Below are 15,912 nucleotides of genomic sequence, written 5' to 3'. Positions count from 1 at the left end.
TCCTGGCTTTCCTGCAGAAATCTTGCTACCACATCTCACTGTTGTATAGAAATATGTGGGGCATTTCTGTATCATTATTCCTTTTATTCCTTTGGACAGAGGGCTCATAATCAAAAGCAGCACATAGACTTTAATGAGGGAAAAAAAAAATAATAACACATCACTAATATTGCCATGGAAAGTTGTAGCTGTTCAAGAATGACAAGCTGCAGCATGGGCAGAGCCATGCCTGTTATAAACCTGCTGCAGTATGACCAAGAAGCTGCTGCTAGGCTTCCAGTACCCATATTGGACAAACACACTTAACATGAAAGACAAAACCAAAATGCTAAGTGTTTTGTGTGTGTGGTCTAATCAAGGAGTGCTATTTTCTGAGTTATTTAATTTGGAGAGAGGAAAATGTATTGTGGGCCAGTTTATTTTATTTTATAATTCACTACTCAATAAAGAAATAAAATGCTTTAGAGGCCCCAATTAGCTTGTAGCAGTATCACTTGGAGACTGCAATGTGCAAGCCCTGGAAGTAAAATGTTTCCACTCCAGCAACAAGGAAAGGTGGATGTCTGTGAGGAGCACCTAAGCTGTGGCTGCTGTGAGGGACCCTAGGGGCTGTGCATGGCCTTTATTCTCATTTTTTACTAAATACTCTATGGAGCATCTTAGTTTGGGCTTCCTACATCACATGTTTAATCAACAAGCGGTGCTTGATAAGGAAGCAGATGGTTGATAATATTCACATCTTGTTTAGGATTAACGGGGTTGCTGCAGTACTGTGGATCTGTGCAGAGCATCCATCCTCTGTGGTGGACAAAGGCTACCTTTAGCCATAAAAAGTGAAAACTCTGGTTGTTCATCTCCAAGGTAGTGGTTTGGCATATGCTCAGGGAGTAATGGGTCACAGGACTGATGAGGAAACTGAGTCTAAGGATGATAACGTTTCCTTTGGCTGAAGCCAATGTGCAGAGGACATAAGTCCTGTTTTTGTTGCTGCTTGGCCATTAACTGGGTTGTTAGTGAATCAACATTTTGCTTCTGGTATTACAACTCCAAATTCCTCTATGGATATTTTTATGGATATAAAAATGCATTTGGAGGTTTTGTGGTAATGCTTCATTATTGCACCATAGCACCACTGTGAACAGCATTGTGGGGACTGAAAGAACTGGGAATGAAGAATTAGGGAGGCAAAGGAAACATCCATCATGTTCTTGGAACTCCTGCAGGATTGCAGTATCCCCAGGAGAGCTTGAGGCAGTGCTGGTGCTCTCTAGCAGACAGCTTCAGCTGGTCCCTTCCCTTGCGTCTGCCATTGGCAGCACCAGCCAGAGGCACCAATCTGTATCTGGTAGAAAGGCTGGGTATGGGAATTCAGCATTTATAAGCAAGCTGAGTTGTTGCCAGGGCTGAAGAGCAAGGTTTGACTCTGAAATGAGGAAATTCAAACATTTATAGATGTTCTGTACAATACTTACAGATGCTCCTACAGGGCATGGCATCAAAGTGTTAGCCCAGATACCAGTTATTCGTATTATAGCTACAGCATTATTAATGGTGTAGCTATAGCCAAATCTAATATACAGTGAAATTGTTGGGATGCAGTATTCACTGGTGCTCAAAGCTTGGCTTTGTAGGCCTGGGCACTGCTGGTGCCCCAGCAGTGCTGCAAGAAAAGTGTAGTGCTGTTGAATTTGGGAGAGTGAAGGAGCAGGGAAGATGAAGCACCTTGAGCTGGAGTTCAGCCACAGTGCTATGCTGAGCATTTCTGCACTTGCAGAAGTTGCCATGGTATTTTAATAACTGTGGGTGATTTAATGGCCCACCTGGAAAACAGCAGCACTGGTACAGCTGGGTTCATGCCACAAACATCATTGGCTACAATTTTCTAGTGAGGCAGCTTTCTTTTAAAAATCAGGGGGGAATCTTTTTTTTTGTTTGTTTTTTTATACTAGCATAGTCACACATTTTGGCAGATCTGTCATTCTGTGTACATTTTCCTGGTTGAAATGTACTGTGTCTCCAGTTTGAAATATTCTTCATTTACAGCAGGGGATCAACACAGGTGTGCAGAAAAAAAAAAAAAAAAAAGTGCACTTCTGCAGGACACATCCCTATCTCTCTCCTTAAACTTATCAGAGAAGTCCTTCTCTGCACTTCTCCTGTATCTGCCATGCAGCTCCAATGGAGCCAGAATCATAGAATCGTAGAATATCCTGAGTTGGAAGGGACCCTTAAGGATCTTCAAGTCCAACTCTTGACACCGCACAGGTCTACCCAAAAGTTCAGACCATGTGACTAAGTGCACAGTCCAATCTCTTCTTAAATTCAGACAGGCTCGGTGCAGTGACCACTTCCCTGGGGAGCCTGTTCCAGTGTGCAACCACCCTCTCCGTGAAGAACCCCCTCCTTATGTCAAGCCTAAATTTCCCCTGCCTCAGCTTAACCCCGTTCCCGCGGGTCCTGTCACTGGTGTTAATGGAGAAAAGGTCTCCTGCCTCTCGACACCCCCTTACGAGGAAGTTGTAGACTGCAATGAGGTCTCCCCTCAGCCTCCTCTTCTCCAGGCTGAAGAGGCCCAGTGCCCTCAGCCGTTCCTCGTACGTCTTCCCCTCCAGGCCTTTCACCATCTTCGTAGCCCTCCTCTGGACACTCTCCAACAGTTTCATGTCCTTTTTATACTGTGGTGCCCAGAACTGCACACAGTACTCGAGGTGAGGCTGCACCAGCGCAAAGTAGAGTGGGAACCGTTAATTGCTGTTCAGCAGAAGCATCTGTTGTGCTCAACTGTGTTCACAATGGCACTGAAAAAGTGACTGTTCCCACTCTTCACTTGGCCTTTGCAGTTTCATGGAAGAAATCTTCAAAAAGTTCTGTCCCAGTACCCAAAGCCAGTTGATACCTCCTGGTAAATGTGGTTTCTCTGATTTATTTCAACATATTTCTTGTTCAGGCTAGTACAGACTGTACTGGAGAATCCAGTTTCAAAATGCTGCCTTTGCAACTGTTACATAGCTGTTTTGTAGTCCTTTCCTCTAATTCTTCTTGCCCTTTGATAGGGTCTATTAAGAGACTCGGGAAACAATAAATAGAAATGTTGTTTAAGTTTATCTTAGAAGAATATGGGATGTTGGCTCAGGGAACTTTGCTGATTATCTTGGCTAGCCTTGGACATTTCCTTTGGCATATCTATAATTGCTTTAAGAAACATGTTCATGCTGAGCCAACTTCTAATACCGTAGATTCAACTACTTGATTTCAGATAGATGGCCAAGTTCTGCCCCCTGCCTTGCTGGGATTGCCCCAGCATAACAAAAGTGTAATTTGTCCCACTGCTCTCAGGTATTTAATTTCTTCATTATAACTTACTTATTGCTTTCAGGATATTTGTGTCTTGGATGAAATTTTAAACTTCTGGGAGAAGTAGTTAATAGGAGGGAGAGGGAGAAAAGGAAACTACACAATACATCTAATAAATATGTGATATCTAATTTAAAAATCTGTTGTTTTCTTTCAACAAAAGGGGAAGAAAGCAATGCAGTCATATTCCCTTATTCCCCAGGATATTGTCACAAGTCCTGGATCCACTGAAATTTATAGGGAGATGTAATTAATTAACTTCAAATATCAGATTAGTTCATGGATCCAGTATATCTCCATTCTGTTGTGGATGTAAAAAAGCCTTTGATTAATGATCACAACTTCATCCAGGTATTTGAGGGTTTTTTCTTAGTAGTGACTGCTCTTTTTGTGATTCTATATCATCAGCACACAAAGTGACATCAAAGTCAGTGCCTGGTATTCGTTACTGGTACTGCAGATGAGGCCTGCAGGCTTCAACCTTGTCCCTGTTAAGTCACTTGCAGTTTAATCATGGACTTCAGCAGCACTTAGTTTCATCCTAGCTGTTCTTGATAAACCTTTTTAAACAACAACAACAAAAGCCTACATGGCCAAAGGCTACGGCATGTTCTGAAGAACTGTGGAGTTAGGCAGAAGGCAGTGTTTTGTCTTCAACATCAACCTGAAGCCCAGAGTTGGAGGAAAGGAGCAGGTGAGCCTGCTCACATAGGGAGGGCAGATGTGGCTGCAAGGGATTGTCACCATGTCACCATAAGTTATCACTGCAGCTTTTCAGACTTCTGGCTGTAGGTCATAGTATATTTTCTCTGATGGGAAAAAAAAAAAAAAAAAAAAAAAAGAGAGAGAGAGAGAGAGACCTCCTGGCTCCAGCAGGTCTGCTCCACAAATGATTAGTTTGGTTCAGGAACACGGGTCATTTCACTGATCGAGGCTGTGAGGTGGCCCTACCTAAGCAATCCTGAGAAAGCCTAGCCACAGGCAAGGCTCAGAACCTTTTACATCAGAAGATGGAGCCTTAGGTTTTGTAGTCACACCATCAGGAAGGCAGGCCTTGCATGCAGCAGATGCGGTTCAGTAAAATGATGCAGCTTTGGCAGTCAGTAGTCCAGACACATACAGAAATCTCAAGCTGGTTTCCTTGTTGAGCTAGTTTCATTTGTTGAGTAAAATTACAGAGATGGTTTTCATGGGGTTTCCACTCATTAAACAGAATGAATTTCCATTGCCACCAGGGGAGCCCAGACGTGCTCTTCCAGACTAGTGGGAATGAGACAGGGACCTGTGCACAGGTTATCTTACATGCTGATGCTGATAAAGACGCCTTTAAAATGAGCTCTGTGGGCCTGATTCCCTTCCAATTTCAGGCAATATAAATTGGGATAGATTCTATGGAAACCATAGACTGTTTCTGTAGAATAGAGGAGAAGGGAGGTCCCTACTTAAATTCCCTTTTAAATATTGCATTGAGATTCCAGTGCAATATGGTACAGAGAAGGGACACTTCATTAGGAAGCCCTTTATTTGGTTAATTGCATCTCTGAAATAATACATTCCTTATGTGGAAAACCATACTGTGATCCACTGTCAAGCATGTGGAACAGGTTCGCCTTCTGGGTCCAAATGAAATAGCTTAATAGGCTGTTACAGACAGACCTGTGAAAGTAGGTGGGTTTTTTCTGTTCAAGCTGCAGTACTGTGAAGGGCAATGACTCAGTCCCAACGGTACTTCTCAAAATGAGGGCTAATGCATAACTGTGGGCTTTAGTTTCCTTGCACTGACACTGCTTTTGCTCTGCAGTTGCTCCATTCACTTCCACCAAGCCTTTAAGCAAACCAACGTTTAAGACTGAACACCAGTCTCCTGACTGCTATTAGGAAGGAGCTTTGTAATTGTCTGCTGGGTGTAAATCAGCGTAGTGCTGGGAGAGCAGTCTGATTAGCTAAATCTGAAGTCCATTTCTGTCATTACGCTCTGGCTTGCTGTGATCAATTCTCCTGCTTCAAAGCCTGACAGCAGCAAAGGGTTTCAGAAAGCTACTGGCAGAGCTAAGGGACTCTGGCAAGCCTTTGCGATGAGAGTGTAATTCTGCAACTATGCTTTGGGAAGGATTTGCAGGAACATTCTGTTCTGACTTTTGGAGCAACCTAGTGCGCAAACCCATTCATAAATTGTTTCCCATCTTCCACCCCTCTTGCAGGCCCCCACCAATCACTTAAATCTATGTAATTTGTAAGGATATAAATTTTAAAAATAAAACCTAGCATATGAACAGCATCCAGCATGTGTCAGGAAGAGATAAGTCACCCAAAATTGTGATGGCCCACTAGGGTGCCTTAAGTGGAGTCAAACTCCTGTCTACACAGTCCTTATTAGGATCTTTCTCTCCTTTTCCCTCTCTCTCACTTCCTTTTGGCATTTGCTGTCTGAACTGAGCAGCACCTGAGCTGGTGTCTTAAACCTCACCAGTCCTTGTGGAGTTCAACTCAAGTTCAAATGTTCTAATTAAGATGTGCCCTTCCTTTTTATCATTAGATAGCTGCAAACAGATGACTGGAGCTTCCTGACTGGGAAAGATTGGTCAATGGCCTTATATCCAAAGGGTGAAACATCCCTGCCGGGAAACAAATCTTGAGTCAAGTGGTCTGTGTAAGGAGATCTATTAAGTCAGAGCAGTAGCAGCTGCATAAAGGCTTTGACTCTTCTTGCCATGGTCTTGTGGGAAAAGATTCTGTCCTCCAGAGTCAGTATCTGGGTCTTACACTCCCTGTTCAGACCTGATTCATCTTTGCCTCCAAGCACCCAGGATGGTGAGAGAACATTAACTGTTTCTTGTCTTTTCTTGGAGTGAGATTTGCTCTTCCTATTGGAATAGTGCTGGGAACTGAAGGCAAAGGAACTTTGTGAACAACTGACTTTATGCTATGGCTTCCAAAAAAAAAAAAAAAAAAAAAAAAAAAAGGAGCTGTGGTCATCTCAAAATGAAAAATATGTATATTTTCAGAAATTTGCTGACCCCTAGTCAAGCTGCACTTTCTCTGCCCAGAAGAAATGATTCATTTAATTATTTGGCACTTTTCTCTCTTTAAAGAAATGAAACACCAGTCTCTGCTGTCCCAAGTTTGCTTTAGAATGGGGAATGAAACTTGTTCCCTTGAAAAACAAAAGCCAAACATTTTGAAACCTTCTCAGTTCATTTTTTTTAGCCAAAACTCTGTAGTACTGCCACTGGCAGTGCTTGACCTAGCAGAACATTTTTCAGGAAATCATGTCTGCAGCTGGTTAGATCTGAACCTTTGATCCATTCAGCATCTACTTCAGATTAAGTTTGTGCTGCTCTTACTTCCTCATTGCTTCCTTTTTTTCTGAGGAAATATGAATACAAACATGGCTGATAGATGGGCAAATTCTAGCCAAAGCCTTCCTCAGACTTCAAGCTACTTAGGGGAGAAAGAGATCTGGTGTCAGCAGAAAGCACAGAGGAGCTGTTTTCCATCAAACTCAAGAGGTGTTTGAATAGCTCTAATCTCAGGCCTGAATTTCCTGTTTGCCCCTTAACCCATGCAATACAATCCCCACCATGGCTAATGTACCAAGGCTGCTCGGAGGTCTCTCAAGCTCCATGGCTGTACTGCTACAAAGTCTGTAGGAAGAAACCCACCTTCATCTGCTATCGCTGTAAACATTTCATTGCCACTTCTGAATGAGGGGAAGAGCAGTCCTGCTGATCACCTCCCTTTCACAAGGGATTCCTGTACACTTTGCAAACCTGATTCATTCCTCCCCTGCCAGCTCACGTGCTTAGACATTTGCTTGGCTCTGGCTCCGTGAGTAGACCATGCTGGTGGAAGCTGGGGATAATATCAAAAGCAACAGTCCAGCTTCCCTCTGCCTCTCAGCTCCTTCTTCCTTTCTTACACCAATGTAAGAGTTGCAACAACAAACAAAAAAATCATCAAATCATTATTGCTTTCGTAATCCAGAGCATGGCAGACTGGCTGTGTTTTCCTCAGGAATAGGGCTGCCGAAAAGCACTGTGGAGGAGCAGTTGCCCATGAAGGTTTCCCTTCTAGTCGTTGATGCAACCCATCACTAAAGAACCCAAGGCTCATTTGTCTGTACATACAGCCTGCAAATATTTTTACTGCAGTAGTAACATTGTTGAGGCTGTGATGAAAGGATATAGGCCAGTCAAGGTTTGTAAGGAGAGATAACATCTTTTATTAGAGTAGCTAATACTGTTGGAAAAAAGCAGACACGCTTTTGGAAGCAATATTATCCTTTATTATCTCACTGTTCCCCCTCCTCTGTGACTCCCTACCATCCTTCATCCAAAACAATAAATACTTATAAAGTGGAAGGAAACTTGACCCGTTGGGGCAGGTAAGAGACAAAGGCTTGTGTCTGACTCCTGATCCCCATACCTCTCCCACTGGTATCGGCAAGAAATCTCCCAATGCTCAGGGGCATTACATGGCCCCCGTCTGCCCTGCTGTTCTGTGCCAGAAACAACAGTGAGCAAACCCGCTCACAGTGGCGTCAGTAACGAGCATTTCTGATGCTGGTCCCTTGTCTGGCCTCTTTGTGCCCCTCTGTCAGCACCTCTTGGGTCATTGAGAACCCATTGGCAGCTGGAAATTGTTGGCTAGTAATGTGCTTAGCATGCAGCATAGGGCTGTTAGAGGAAGTATCAGGAAAATCTTTCTAGGCCATGGTTTTTGACACAACAGAAAAGATTTGTCTGGGGTCATTGCAGGATCTCCTTTGCCAAATGGATTCAAGAGATTAGAGGGACATTTGTCAAAACTGATTATACTGATGATTACCTTGCTCTGCCTAGGGGTGGGAAAATGGACCAAGTGAAGGTACTGCCAGCTTTCTTTATGGCAGCCCATTTTCATTTCGGGGCAGTGCATCTCCAAGCCACCTCTTTGCAGGCCAGTTGCAGCTCTGAGGTTTTGCTTTGCCCACCAGGGTGGGAACCAAGGAGCTGATCTCAGTTCCCTGTGAGTTTGGGCCTGCCTGCTTTCCACCTGGCTGTCCTGTAGGGAAAAGAAATGGGTGGTGCTGGTGGAGCAGCCTCATGTAATCTTTTAAGATATTTTTTTGGGCTTCCTATGATCGTCACACAAGTGAGGTATCTTTAGTTTGGGCAATGTAGCCCAGACCCCTCTTGAATAGAGAGGAATAGAGAAGAAGTCTGTTCCACTGGTGATGATCCCCTCTCTCCTGATGAATTACTGGCAGCTTTTTAGCAGCAGATCCCAATGCAGCACCTTGTCCAAGATGGCAATGGGAGGAACAGGGAGGGGAAGGTCATAATGTTCAACAACAATTTTCAACACCACCAAGATGTTTCAGACCAAGCCTTGACTAATTTGCTTGGACTGTGATTAACACCTACAGGGTGTTAATCTGTGCAGTCTGTGGTGGCAGTGGAATGGGAGTGCATGTGGCAGAAATTAAAACCAATACAAGGATTTTGAGAGTGGGGAACACCTTTGTCTCATGCCGACTGGGACAAAGGGGTTGTCAAACCTACTCAGGGCAGACTTTCAAATGCCTGAATGACCGTGTGTCATGATCTCAAAGTTATTTCATACCTCAGTAATGACACTCATGCTCTCAGTTTTGCCCAGGACAGAAATGACCCCTGAACTCAAATCAGTGAATTTTGCCCCATTTCAGGAGCTGGGAAAAGTAGATAGATATACATGCAGACAGGCCACCCAGCTCTTGTTTGTAAATGAAGATAGCCATGATAAGAAGGTTTTCTTTCTCTAGAGAGTATCTTGAACTGGCTGAAAACCTTTAAGCAGATGAATTTCTGGTTTGTTCAAAGAAAGGACTTTTTGGGAAGGAGGTAGAGATGGAGGCAGGGAGAGAGTGACAGAGAGGTTGTGAAAACATGTCAATTTAAACAGAAACTTGTTTTCAGTAGTGTCAGAGTTTCTTTTTAGCTCCTTTGTTCTGATTCATATCAGCTTTTTGATTATATTACAAATTTAGATTAATTTCATACTAGTGTTTTAGGTTATGTTGGTGTTATTTAAGATGTACAATGTTTTAGGAAACAAAACAAAAAAAGTAGCTACCTGCCCTCCCATGGGATGTTATTGCTACTCTGAGTTCTTTCACTTACTGCTTTTAGTTCCTTTCAGGTTAACCCAAATGTCCAGCTTTCCAGGGCAATTGAACAGCTTGTTTCCCTGCCAGCAGGCACTGTTAGGATTGTAGAACTCAGGTCCAATCTGGTTCTTCAGTTGATAACTTTCATAGTGCAGAAGGAGATGGATTTCACTAGAACCTGACAGCTTATCCTGCAGGTCCCTGGGGGTGAGCAGATGCTGCTTGTGAAGGGCTTTTGAATAAGAAGCTAACCCACAAGACAAAAGTAAACAAATGAAAAAGGGACAAATTCAAAACGGATCAAAGGAAACGCTTTTCCATCAAATGTGTGAACAAGCTACAAAACAAATTTCCCATAATACTGTTAAACAATAAATAAATGGATAAATAAATAAAATTAGCAAGATCATAAAAGGAATACATTTATTTATAGATAACAAGCATATCCACAATTGTAAATAATGCCTGGCAATATTATTTTAAAGGGTCATTAAAATCTCTGGTTTTAGGACTGAGACTAAACTTTAATAAAATATATACAGACACTTCACTTATCTCCTGCTTTGGAGGGTATATTTGCCAAAAACACTCGTGCCTGCTAGCTATTGTCAGAAAAGGAGGAGCCACATTGCATGGACTTTCTTTTACAGTGCTGTCTTGTTTGTACTCCTCCTCCCTAAATCTGAGCAGACATTGAGATAAAATATTTGGCAGTATTGAAAAAGGAGTAGGTAAATCTGTAGATAACAAAAATATCCCATATCTCATTGAAAAGGAAATCAAAACCTTTGCTTACAGGGTTGTGATTCTGCACTAGATAAATCAAGATGTTCATATATATACGTTATTGTGCAGCAGAAGACTCCCTAAAAAGCTCACAGATGGTCTATATATAGTCAGAGAAACTGTAACAGGACCAATTTAAGATTAGGACATGGCTGGCTGAAGGGGGATTTCATTTTTTTGCATGACATTGCCCAAACATCAGAGAACGTAAAGGAAACATTAATTTGTTTCCATGGGCTTTGGCCCATAAAAACTTGTGACCAAAATCACCTGAAGGATGTTCCAGCCTATTCTCCTTGCCAATGCTGCACGTCCCCTCTCACAGAGCTGTTGGGGTGACAGGCCTTACATTATTTTACATTATCTCTGATGTCATCTGGTTGGTCTAATTGGAGCTGACTGGATCTCTGATCTATTAGGACTACACATTTCTGTCTTCACACCTCTCTTGGCCACAGTAGCTGCTAAAAAGAGCCCTAGGGACAACTGACATTCTTGACTGCCAGCCCAAACATCTCAGCTGGAAGGAAGACTATTTCCCAAATGAGATTCCCTCCCCCATGAAGGCTTTTGGCAGTCACCCTGCTGCCATCTCTAGTCAAGAACATCTGGCCGTAGGATCAGACAGCAGAAGAGCCCTCTGACCCCTGATCCTGGCTGCCCTCTCCCTACCCCTAACAGGGGGGCTGCCATTATCTACTGAATTGCCTGGTGGCCTCAGGGTGATTCCCAGGACTGTCCTCCCACCTGGTGCTGGCTGGATGCAAGTCAGGGGCTGAGTGAGGCACAGAGCCACCCACAAGGCAGCCTCCCCTCCAGGATGCTCCATGCATGTTGGCAGGACCTGAATCCCACTGCCCATGTTGCATAGTGCCACATGCCAGGTGGTCCCCAGTCCCTTGTCCTTGCCAAAGCATTGTCAGCCACTTAGTACTCTGTAGTGCAAAGGTGAGACTGGGCTGAAGTCTGCCCTTAGTGGTGTTGGTGAAAATGCAGGACAACTACACTGAAGTCACTGCAGTCCATTTGTGTGTGACCAGGAAGCTGGTTTGCACGCCTGCATTTGTGTCCTTGCCACAGAGAAGTTTCTGGTTTTGCATCCCCACCCAGAAAAACAAGAGACAAGAGAATTAATGTCATTTTCCAGGTGGCTCATGAAAAGCAAAATTCCCTCATCCAGCTCAGCTTGTTATCCGCTTGTTATACAAGCTGCATTTAAACAATTATATTTAAATAACCCCCCAAAAATAAAAATCTGCTCTCAGAGTCCTAGCCACAAAGTTTTCTCCAGAGCCCTTCCCATTGTGTTTTGGAGGCCCTACACCTCCCCCCTCGCCTTCGTTAACTGGAGTCCATCTGCTGCGTCCAGCCTGCCGCAGCTCAGGGAATCTCACGTCACTCCTGTCTCGGCTAGAGATGAGCCTGAGCTGCAGATTTTTGGACAGGGATGCCTGTGTTTGTTTCCCAGTGCAGGAGGAGGGGGTGAGTCCTCTCAACTTTGCCCCAGTTCCTTAAAAACAAAAGGCTAGCAGTGAAGGGTGGCTGTGGCTGCAGGCCTGGTGATACCTATCTTGGCCACCTCCTCCTCACCCCACTCTGCACGGTCTTGTACTCCCACTGGGCCCCATCCTGGCTCTCCGTGGTGATGGGTTGCTGTGTCACACATGGGTAGCTGTGGCATCACTGCTGCAACACTTCCATCATCAAGGGGCAGCTCATAGGCAAGGCAGCTGCTCTCCTCCACCCCTCCCAGGGCTGCAAACACAGGGCAGCCTCTCTGCTGTTTGTCCTGCCCATGCTGCATGGGAAATGAAGAGACAGACAGACAGGCGGCCCTTCAGGACAGGGAAGGTGAGTGACCATTGGGCAGGGAGGACAGATTGGTCACCCAAGGTCCCAGCTCCAGGGGTAGAGGTAGGCCGGGAAGTGAACACCTGCCCTTGTTTCCCCAGAGACTGCGTACATGGGGCATGGCGTGTCCCCCCCGAGTTCTTGTTTGGGGAGTCCACCCTTCTGCCTGCTCTGCTAGTCCCTGCTCTGCAGGAGGGCATGAAACAGAGGCCGAAAGCAATGCAAAGAGGGAACAAGTCTGAGAAATTGCTGTGAAGCAGATGTCTGGGAATCATTACGAGAACACTCTCAATCTTCCTGGAGCAGCTGAAAGCTTTACTGCCAACAGCGCTTGGCTGCCAGTCTCCCATTGCTGTATAAATGATGATAATGCTCTTCGCTACTCCTTCTCCACACGTTTTCCTCCTCCCCCTGGGGGTGGGCTCTCTTTGGCAAGCACAAGGCTCTTGTTATATGTGTGGAGTTGTTGGCAGCGAGGACTGGGATTGAACACAAGAGGGAGAGGGGGTAAGGTCCCTCTTAAAGCTAATAACCACCAGAGATGGGCCCCCGCTGCTGCATTTTGTGCTCATTACACAGCTACTCCGGGTGCCTTTAATAGGCAGCACTTGCCTGTTCACAAGCACTGAGCTTTGATAGGGGTTGAAGGGTCAGAAGCATACATTGCTTGTAGGAAAAAAGCAGTGAGCCCCTCTCCTTGCAGTAGCACTGACCAGAGCCCAGGACTCAGTCACTAGTACAAAAGTCCAAGGGGCAGCTGCCCTCTGCCATGGTCCATCACTTGTCTTTGCAGGCAGCACTGTCCTGCAGCCCTGTGGTACCCAGGGTCTGTCTCAGCTTTCTGCAGTGTCCCTACTCTGGGGCTTAAACCTTTTGCTGTTGGTGGCAATTAGCAGTTGCTCAAGGCTCTACAGCTGCAGTTCCAAAGAGCCCACTCTGCACTGCTTCTCTGCTGACGAAGGGCTATCTACTCAGCACTGAGATTCCCAACTGCACACTCAGCAATAGGAACACAAAACGGCAGTGTTCCTGTACTTTCCTACTGTATGAGAACAGCTTTTCCACATACAGAATTTCAGGCTGCACTGCTTATGTTTAAGGCCAGAAACCTGACAAACAATAGCAACAAATAACCAAATACCCCAGCCTTGTGCCTGGCAGACCTAGCCTGGTCCAGATGAACCAGGAGTTCATGGATGGCACCTGTGAAGGTATGTCCTGTGTCTGGACAAGGCATAGAGAGCCGTGTGAATCTTCCTTTGTAGAGGGCAGGGAGCTATTCTGACTCCCAACTATAAACTCAAGATATGGATGTTCCAAGTTTGCTGTATTCTTGGATTAAAAAGCCCCAGCCTTCTCCAGAAACTTTTAATGCTCATACACAGGTCTGTTGAGCACATGTGATAGCTCTAATTTCAGCCCTACTGAATACACAGACAGGCAATGTCAGAGCTACTGAGCAGGAACCCAGGAGGGCCACTGACTTCACCAAGTAGCAAGATAACAGAGAGCCAGCCCAAGGGCAGGCCCTGACACCCCTTCCCTCAGTAGTCCCCTCCCTGGGTCCCCAGCAGGGCCTTCCACATGGCTTTTCCTCTATTAGCCATGCAGGCCTGGCAACTGGGCCCCTGGCTCCCTGTGGGACGCAGGATTGTTGGATTCCAGTAGACTCTGGCATGAGTAAAAGGCAAGTGAGTGATCGCTCCTTTGACTTACTCAGAAATGAGAAGCAGGCACAAGCAGGCCCACACCAGCCAAGAAACATTTCTCTGTAAATCTCCCTGTGCCTTTTTGGTGGGATTAGTAACAGCACAGAACTGTTTTGCAACACAAATGCCCACGTATTTGTTTGGCCACTTTCAAGCACTGGAAATAAGCAGGAGGCTTCATTACCCACAGAGAAAAGCGGACTAAATGCAATTACTGCACTTCTTTTAGATCAAAATGGTGTTTTGCAGCAAACAGATAAACCCCATGCCAAAATATTTCCTAAAGAAATCTTTATTATGGCGAGGCCCAGTTCTCAAATGCCTTTCATGATCTTTGTGTTACAAAGTTGTGGATTGACTTATCCAGAAGGACTTGCACTCTAGAACTGCACTGCTTCCCTTTTGTTGTGTTGTTATAAAACCTCAGGTTTCCTAAATCTCCTTAATAAAAGTTCTCAAACGGCTGATAGGAGAAAATGGGAGAAAACAGCCAAGTGCAGCATTCCAGGTCCAGCTCCCCCTTCACACAGGGAAAGAGTTAGAGGCCCAGGTTAAAGGTCTCATTTAAGCCACCCGAGTCTGCCAAATACAAAGCTGCTTGGCCAAAGATCTACCACACCCTGTGCTCCTTTCTCCCCACGCTCATGCTCTCCCCCTGCCAAGCCCATCTTTGCAGGGTGCTGACTAGGTTCTCAGCAGGGGATCTTTGTTCTCAAGGCTAAAAAAAATTATTTTCTTATGAAGCCATGGGAGCATCTCAGTTCTGGAAATTCCATGAATTCAACTCACACTGAGATTTGCAGTTAAGGAAGGACCAAAGATTAATGGTGGAGGTGCTGATTTACGCACTATTCCTGTGTTTTTCTCATAGAAAAAAAAAATCAACCAAATAAATAAATAAATAAAAAGAGACATTCCATGGGAAATTTTTTCATTAATGATAAATGGTAAATTAATGATAATGATAAATGATAAATGACAAGTTTGGCCAAAAGTTAAAACACTGTTGGTCTGACAAGTTAACATGAAGCTTCATGGGATCAGCAGCCAGAATTCTTCATGCTGCTCCTCTCCTTCATGGGCATAGGTCCGACATAGGGCCAGACTACACTTCTGTTTGGTGTGTGGTATGGGATCATGGATCACCTGCTCCACTGACCCCTCTGTCACCTGTGGTTGGCGGGCCATATGAAATATCTTTAAAAGTAAGTTATGGATGGATGGGTGGTGATCATTTGACTGAAAAAAATAAATAAATAATCATTTCAGAACTGGTCTGTAATCCACCCCTGCTGTCATACACCAGCCTGGTAGGCCTCATATAGGCACTGTCCCCACGCTCTCTGCTGACCTGTTTCTCTAGTACTTATTTACTCTCTGTACCTTCTCCTGGTGTCCTCTCCTCACTTTACCCAAGAAAATTGAGATCAACAACTGATCCCATTTACATTCCTTCATCTCCCAGACAGCCATCCTTTCTACCCAAGTCTCTGAACCTCCCTCTGTTCGCTCATCCCATGTGAAAGTCTGTCCCCTAACCCATTCTCTTCCTCTCTTCTTCCAACTCCAGTCCTGCCCACACCTCATTATTTTCATCTGTTACGGGTGGAATTTAATTTTGTAGCAGTGCTGAGAACAACTGGGGATTCAATCTGCACAAAAGATACCCCACAAAATCAAGTGCTGTGTTAGGAAAAAAGTTGGAGTTCATTTCTGAAGAGTGAAGGGCCTTGATATCACAGATGTGTCAAAGGAAAAGTAGGTGGGTCATAAGCAGTGGTGATGCCACATCCATCATTTTGCCTTCACATTAAAATCCTCAGCTTTGGCTGGAGCATGGAGTGGCACAGTACAGCCCAGGAGTGGGAAATAATCTGTTTTTAGATGTCTATGTTTTCCTATTGTTTGTCAAAACTCATTTCCCTTCTCTGGCTGCCTGGACCTAAATAAAGCACACTTAAAAATACAGACAATGCATATTACACATGTTGGAGCTACATTAGATCATCCCACGTGGCTCTGCTGCAGAAGCAGGGAGGCTGTCTGTATTCTCGGGGGTCACCTCCAGTTCTCGCTCCTCCT

The sequence above is a fragment of the Anas platyrhynchos genome, chromosome 6, assembly GCF_047663525.1.
Source record: "Anas platyrhynchos isolate ZD024472 breed Pekin duck chromosome 6, IASCAAS_PekinDuck_T2T, whole genome shotgun sequence".
Classification (NCBI taxonomy): Eukaryota; Metazoa; Chordata; class Aves; order Anseriformes; family Anatidae; genus Anas; species Anas platyrhynchos.
The sequence above is the reverse complement of the archived record's forward strand: the minus strand, read 5'-3'. Positions refer to the sequence as shown.